This window comes from Balaenoptera borealis, assembly GCF_965194805.1.
Source record: "Balaenoptera borealis genome assembly, chromosome: 8".
Taxonomy (NCBI): domain Eukaryota; kingdom Metazoa; phylum Chordata; class Mammalia; order Artiodactyla; family Balaenopteridae; genus Balaenoptera; species Balaenoptera borealis.
Window position 1 is genome coordinate 66,353,850 of NC_138865.1, and position 7,285 is coordinate 66,361,134.

The 7,285-nt window shown below is 41.7% G+C and overlaps 1 pseudogene across 1 annotated transcript; it reads right to left on the reverse strand.

The window, feature by feature from the left end:
• Positions 1–2,391: 2,391 nt before the first annotated feature.
• Positions 2,392–4,247, reverse strand: LOC309634409 (non-histone chromosomal protein HMG-14 pseudogene; annotated as a pseudogene). The gene has a single exon. The product of its transcript is annotated as a non-histone chromosomal protein HMG-14 pseudogene (transcript).
• Positions 4,248–7,285: the final 3,038 nt, after the last annotated feature.

A 7,285-nucleotide genomic window follows, 5' to 3' on the forward strand; every position in this document is an offset into this window, starting at 1 on the left:
TGTGATCCTCTGAGCAGCAGCATTGCTGTCACTTATTAGCTTGTTAGAAATACAAATTCATGGGTTCCACCTTGATCTACTGAATTAGAATCTCTGTGGCTGGGGCCAGAAAGTTGTGTTTGAACACCTCTGAATTAGAGATACACAGCAGTGAGAAGCAGGAGGGAGCAAAGCAGAGTTATGGAGGCTTGACTGACTGCTACATATATTTAATAAAAATTGAATTGAAAGTGCCTGGCATTGTGTTAGGTGCTGGTAATACAGAGATGAAAAGATAGAGTGTTGAGTTTGAAGAATCTAAGGCACATCTAAATGGTAGTGTCTTTAGATGATAGGAAGCACAGTTGGCCTGTAACTCAGGAAAGAAATCTGGTCTTAAGAGTTATCAGTCCATATAGCAATAGCTAAAACCCTGGGAGCTGATGGCCTTGGGTGGGGTAGGGTTGAGTTGTGGGGTGGCAATGTGGAGTGAGGAACAAGAGGGTCAAGTGTCTGAGATTCCTTGATGTCTTTATTAACCACTCTCTTCCCAACCAGCAGCAGGATCCAGTTGATCTGACCACTTTGTATTTATCCTGTTACTGAAGAGGGGATCCCTGCTGTAAATAGTATGAGATGGCCAAACACACAACATCTGACATAGTCAGGTGAGATGGGCAGCAGTTTATTAGTCACAGATACTCACAGCCTGTGAGGAGGAGGACACAACATGCTATGCAGGGCCACATGAAGGTTGCTCTTGGAAGCAGAGTGCTGTGGGCTGTGGGCAGGCTTTGTAATGACAAGAGAGTGAGGTGACCCTTGATTCCTGTTGGAGGGTGTAGTTTGAAGAATATCTCAGGCTGGGCAGAGAGATGAAACCTATAGATTGAGGACCAGGTGGGGTGAGGCTGGTTCAGTTGATCAGGGAGCTATCTGGGTGGGGAACAGGGGAACTCATGGTAAGCAAGGTAGCACACGGAATTTCAGATTTTACAATTCATCAGCACACATGGAAAACCCATTTCTCAGCCCTCTTCTTTTAGTGGAGCTTCTCCCACAGCCTGATATTCAGTTCTCCCCACCCCACCCCACCCCCACCCCGTTTCTCATTCTCTCTCTCTCTCTCTCTCTCACTCACACACACACACAGAAACAGACACATGTCTTTTTGAATCAACAATAGGTTTGGACAGTCTTCCTGGCTGTGAATTCAGCTGGTAGTTACATTAACACCCCAGGGCCCTAGGCTAGAGAGAGGAAAGTGCCCTGTGTTCCTTGAGTGATCCAGATACCAAGACTTGGCATTCCCAGTCGGAGTCTGGAGACCTAGGCCTTTGCTTATCTGTGTATATAGGATCACAGATATTTGAGAAGGCAGAGAGAAAAAGAGAGCCTACATAAGCAGCCAAGAAGAATGGAAAGAGTAGTTGGAAGAGAAGCAGGAAAGTTGTTTGATAAAAGAAGCTACCCAATAAGAATGGAGTGGTTGAGAAAGACATGCAGCCGGGAGCACCAGAAGAAATGGACTGAAGTGATTATTGGATTTATCATTTGGGAGGTATTCGTGCTACCTTACTAGAGCAGTTTTGATGGAATGTGTGTATAGATATGTGTGGGGAAAGGGTAGGCGAAAGATAGATGAAGCCATGTAACAGTGGGAGTAGATATTGAAGTACTTATGGGAGAAATTATGTCCTTTAAATACTCCAGAAACATCAACAGAAATTTAGTGGGGTTGGATTGGGGAATCATGAAAAAGAACAGAGAAATATTGATAATTGTCGGAGCTATCTTATGGGGCCTCATTATTCTATTACTAAACTATTTTTTCTAACTTGCGATATGTTTGAAAGGTCAATAATAAATGAGTGTTTCCTATGGACCAGAAGGGGCCATGCAGGAGAGAAGGCCATCATGGGGACATTTGTGAGGGGGCAAGGAGACCTTAGGGCAAAGAGGATAGAAGTGAATCATCTAAAGACAAGGAGCTGAGGAAGAAACTGAAATATGTTCCAACCCTCCCAACTCTGTCACCTCTGCAGGAGAACAGCAGGAGACAGGAGCCCAGCAGGGGATCTTTAAAGGGCCCCTTGAGAGAAAGCATCAACTTTAATAATCTGCCAGGCCCATTCATGGAATCAGCTTTAATTGCCTGCTTGGCAAGACTGAAGCCACTGAACTAGTAAAGAACTGTTTTATCCCTTTACCTCCCCTCTCCTTCTCACTCCCTCTGCTCCCCACTTCCCCACCCAGCTTCATTCTATAGGGGGAGCAAACCTTCAGGTAGCAAGTGAAGGAGAATATGAGCAGAAGCCCCATTCCAGCCTGCAGGGTAGGAAGGATGAGGGTGGGAAGATGATTTGATGCTAAATTAAGTTCAGAGGTTTGACCATTTCATGGAACTGTACATTCTTTTTTTTTTAAGTATTTGTTTATTTATTTATTTATGGCTGTGTTGGGTCTTCGTTTCTGTGCGAGGGCTTTTTCTAGTTGTGGCAAGCGGGGGCCACTCTTCATCGCCGTGCGCGGGCCTCTCACTATCGCGGTCTCTCGTTGCGGAGCACAGGCTCCAGACGCGCAGGCTCAGTAATTGTGGCTCACGGGCCCAGCTGCTCTGCGGCACGTGGGATCTTCCCAGACCAGGGCTCGAACCCGTGTCCCCTGCATTGGCAGGCAGATTCTCAACCACTGCGCCACCAGGGAAGCCCGGAACTGTACATTCTAATTATTGAATTGAGACCTGTGTTTATAACTTAAGATTACAGTAGGACTGTCTATTAAGAATGAGTGGAAAAGTATAAGAGGCGGGAGTTGAATCAAGGGATGGTGGAAGACAACTAATGTTTTGATCACCAACTGTGCTTCAAGGTTGTGGACTGTACCATTTATATTTCTAGCTGTATTTCTATATCGTGGTCCCATTGTCAGCTGACATTCAGCCTGTCCCAACAAACTCGTTCTCTCCCTTCCCACTAATTCCTGTTTCCTACCTTCCTTTCTATTTCTTTTTTTTCTTTCATAATTGAGATTTTATTGGTTGTTTTGAGGATCAGTACACAGACATTTCAATTTGTACACAATTCTCAACATACATACCAAAAACCTAAAAAATCATGTAGTTGTGATTCTTTTCTGAACAGTTATTCCAGTGACTTTCCAGCTTAAAATTTGGGGGCAAATTTTCCTTCACAGGATATCAAGTACCTATATCTTCAAATATTGATATGCTGTTACATCGTAAGTCCCACTAATTCACAATTTAGTATCATATACACTACATACTCAAATTGTCCATCGTTCACAGCACATTAACAGTTACTAGAAGAACTGGACTACCACTACCAAAGATGTTACAGAGTGCACAAAATTCTGCCCAGGAGAGCCAAGATCAAGGGGTGAGTGGTTTGCTTTAGGAAACAATTCTACCAAAAACAACGTGGGAAGAGAAGTAATTTAAGTGTTTAAGACATTAAATGCACAACTGACTCCAAACTGCCATTTAGTATGCTTTGTATTACAGGGTATAAAAGCTATCCTCCATCTGTGGAATGTTAAGCTGACACCCAAGACAATCAGAGCCTCCCATATTCAATATCCCACTATTTTCTGGTTGTACCAAAAAATAAACAACCAGCAAATGATTTCACCTCTTAAAAAAAAGCATTTACACTTAAAAAATGGGATGAGGTGGGATTCCTTCCTTTTTAAAAATGTTTCTAGAGCTACTAAAAAACTTGCATTTACAAAATAGTTGATGAAAATATTCCTCTGGATTGTACAAGAAGGGAAACAGGGACCACTGATAGGACCAGGTGTGTGATATTAATCAGACTTGGCTTCTTTCTCTCCTGCTTCATCAGAAGCTGGGCTCTCCTCATTTTTAGTTTCTCCATTTTCTGCAGGTAAGTCTTCTTTAGTCTCTTGGTTAGCCACGTCAGCCTGTTTTCCCTTTGCTCCCCTTTTCCCTTTTGTTTGCACTTTTTTGTCGGAAGATTTATCCTTTCCTACCGCCTTTTTTGGCTTCGTTTCCACTTTTGCAGGAGCTGGATTAGCTGACAACCTCGCCGATCTCCTCTTGGGCTCCTCCTTCGCCGCTCCCTCGGCGGAGCTGACCTTCCTCTTGGGCATCGTGGTGGCGGGGCGGGCGCGTGCCGGGTGCCTGCGGGCCGCGGCGCGCCGAGAGCCTTCGCGAAGCTGGGCTGCCTGGCCGCTGCCGCTCCTCCCGCCGCCCGAGCTGCTGGAACCCAACCCCTTTCTATTTCTGACAGCATCATCTTTCTAGTCCCTTAGGCTCAAAATCTGGAAGGTAATCTTGATTCTTCAGATAACAAGCCTATTGATTTTTCCTAATATTAGACTCCTGGATCTACCACTCACTGACTGTGGAGCCTGGCGCAGTGTAGGAATGTGTTCTGCGATGCCTACAACCCACTTATTTGCTGTTTCTACTCGTAGCACCTGATGAAGGTGTTCATATTTGTACTCTGTGAATGTGACCTTATGGCTGCACCTGACTAGTCCAGCAATCAAGAACGGCTTGATGGTTAGATATGCTGGGGCAATCTTATTCCCTCTCAAGAATGTGAACCAATACCGTTTTTTTGTTGCTGAACAATTTTGAGAAGGTTTTTGTTCCTAGTGACTAAACCAGCTCTGAAGGGAACAGACTCAATATTTAATCCCTCTGAGCCTTAATCTCCATGTTTGTAACATTTAGTCCTTACCTATACTAGTAGTGTCATGCTAGGCAATTTACTATTTCTAAGCAGTGTCATTTTTAGAAATTGAAGTATGATTCATGTACCATAAAATTCACCATTTAAAAAGATGCACAATTCAGATATTTTTTAAAAATCATATTCACAAGTTTGTGTAACTGTTCCCACTATCTCACTCCAGAACATTTTCATCATCCCAGAAAGAAAGCTCATACCTTTTAGCAATCACTTTTCATTCTCTTCTTCCCCCCATCACTGGAAACCACTAATCTACTTTCTGTCTCCATGTATTTGCCTATTCTGGATATTTTATATAGATGGAACCACACAATATGTGGCCTTTTGTGTCTGGCTTCTTTCACTTAGCACAATGCTTTCAAGGTTCATCTGTGTTGTAGTATGTATCAGTACTTCCTTCCTTTCTAAGGCTGAATAATCTTCCATTGTATAGATATTGCCAGTTAATGGACATTTAGGTTGTTTATACTTTTTGGCTATTATAAACAATGCTGCTATGAACACCTGTGTACAGGTTTTTTGTGTGTGTGTCTGTGAATATATGTTTTCATTCCTCTTTGATATATACCTAGGAGTAGAATTTTGGTGTCAAATATTAACTCTATGTTTAACTTTTTGAGGAACTGGCAAACTGTTTTCCGTATTGGTTATACCATTTACCTTCTCATGAGCATTGTCTGAAGGTCCCAATTTCCAATTTCTCCACATCCTCACTAACACTTGTTATTTTCTTTTTTTTTTTTTTTAAATTGTATCCTTCCTGGTAGGTATGAAGTGGTATCTCATTGTGGTTTTTATTAATTTTCTTTTTCAAATAATTTTATTTTCAAAATGAAAATAACTATTATTTTCTCATTATCTCTTGCTCATTGTAATGCATTCAAGTAAAACAAACAGCTATCAAGATGAAAATGAAAATTGTCTATAACTCTATCCACTTAGTGTTAGCTACTGTTAACTTTTGACAGAGGGCAATAGTTAGGAGGACTATTTCAGCCAGGCCTTGCAATAGCACCATTGTTGAATATACCTCCTCAGGGACTGAAGTTCTTGTTTGCCATCCTTCTTGGATAAATACCCAATTCTTAGAACATGCCCACCCTTCTCACCTCCTACCTCCCGTTCACACAATCTTCAGATAATTGCTTAGAAACGCTTTTACTTAGTCAAATGCTTCTCCCATCCAGATTATGTCTTAGAAGTGAGAAAAGGAATAACCATTTAACTCCTATGAGATGCCAGGCACAGAATTAAGGTGACTTCATTGTATTACCTTATTAAATATTCAAAACAGCTCTATGAGGAAGGTCTTATCATTTCACTCCACAGACTGAATCAGAAGCTGAATGATGTTAAAAGTAACTTACTAATAAATCTAAGGTCATGATTTGCCATCCCAGGTCTCACAACTGAAAAACTGTCTGTTTTTCATTTCAATATGCAACATCATTTGGTGGGTTGCTTCTTTATTCTATTGCAGTTTTTGTTAATTCAGTTAATCATATATTTTAAGCAATTAGTGGTGAATAACTATAAGGACAATGCAGTAAGGAACTTAATAAGAGAAAAAACATTTAAAAATAAAGTTATTAACTATTGATACTATAGACCTATTAAATATCTTTAAAAATTCTAACAGTTTTATTGAAACATAATGGACAGCCAATAAGCTACACATACTTAAGATGAATGATTTGATAAGTTTTTTAAAAATTTCTTTCTTTCTTTTTTTTCTTTTTGACTGCATCAGGTCTTAGTTGTGGCATGTGGGATCTTCGTTGAGGCATGCAGGATCTTTCATTGCAGCATGCTGTCTCTTCTCTGCTGCTCTCGGGCTTCTCTCTAGTTGTGGCGCTCGGGCTTCTCTCTAGATGTGGTGTGCGGGTTTTCTGTCTCTAGTTGTGGTGTGTGGGCTCCAGGGCACGTGAGCTCTGTAGTTGTGGTGCACGGGCTCCAGAGTGCATGGGCTCTGTAGTTTTGTGGCACGCGGGCTCTCTCATTTGAGGCACGTGAGCTCAGTAGTTGTGGGTGCCAGCTTAGTTGCCCTGAGTCATGTGGGACCTTAGTTCCCTGACCAGGGATCAAACCCACGTCCCCTGCATTGGAAGGCGGATTCTTTACCAATGGATCACCAGGAAAGTCCCTGATTTGATAAGTTTTGAAATATGAATACACCTGAGAAGTCATCACAGCAGTCAAGATAGTGAACATATTGATCATACCCAGAAGTTTCTTCATGCCCCTTTGTAATTACTTCTTTCATCCTCATCCCTGTACACTCTCATTTCCCCCAAACCACTAATGTGCTATCTGTCACTATAGATTAGTTTGCATGTTCTGAAGTTTTTATAAATAGAATTATTAGTATGCCTTCTTTTTTTTTTTAAAGGAATGCTTTTTTAAAAATAATTTTTATTATTTATTTATTTATTTTATTTTGGCTGTGTTGGGTCTTCGTTTCTGTGTGAGGGCTTTCTCTAGTTGTGGCGAGCGGTGGCCACTCTTCTTCGTGGTGCACGTGCCTCTCACTGTCGCGGCCTCTCTTGTTGCGGAGCACAGGCTCCAGA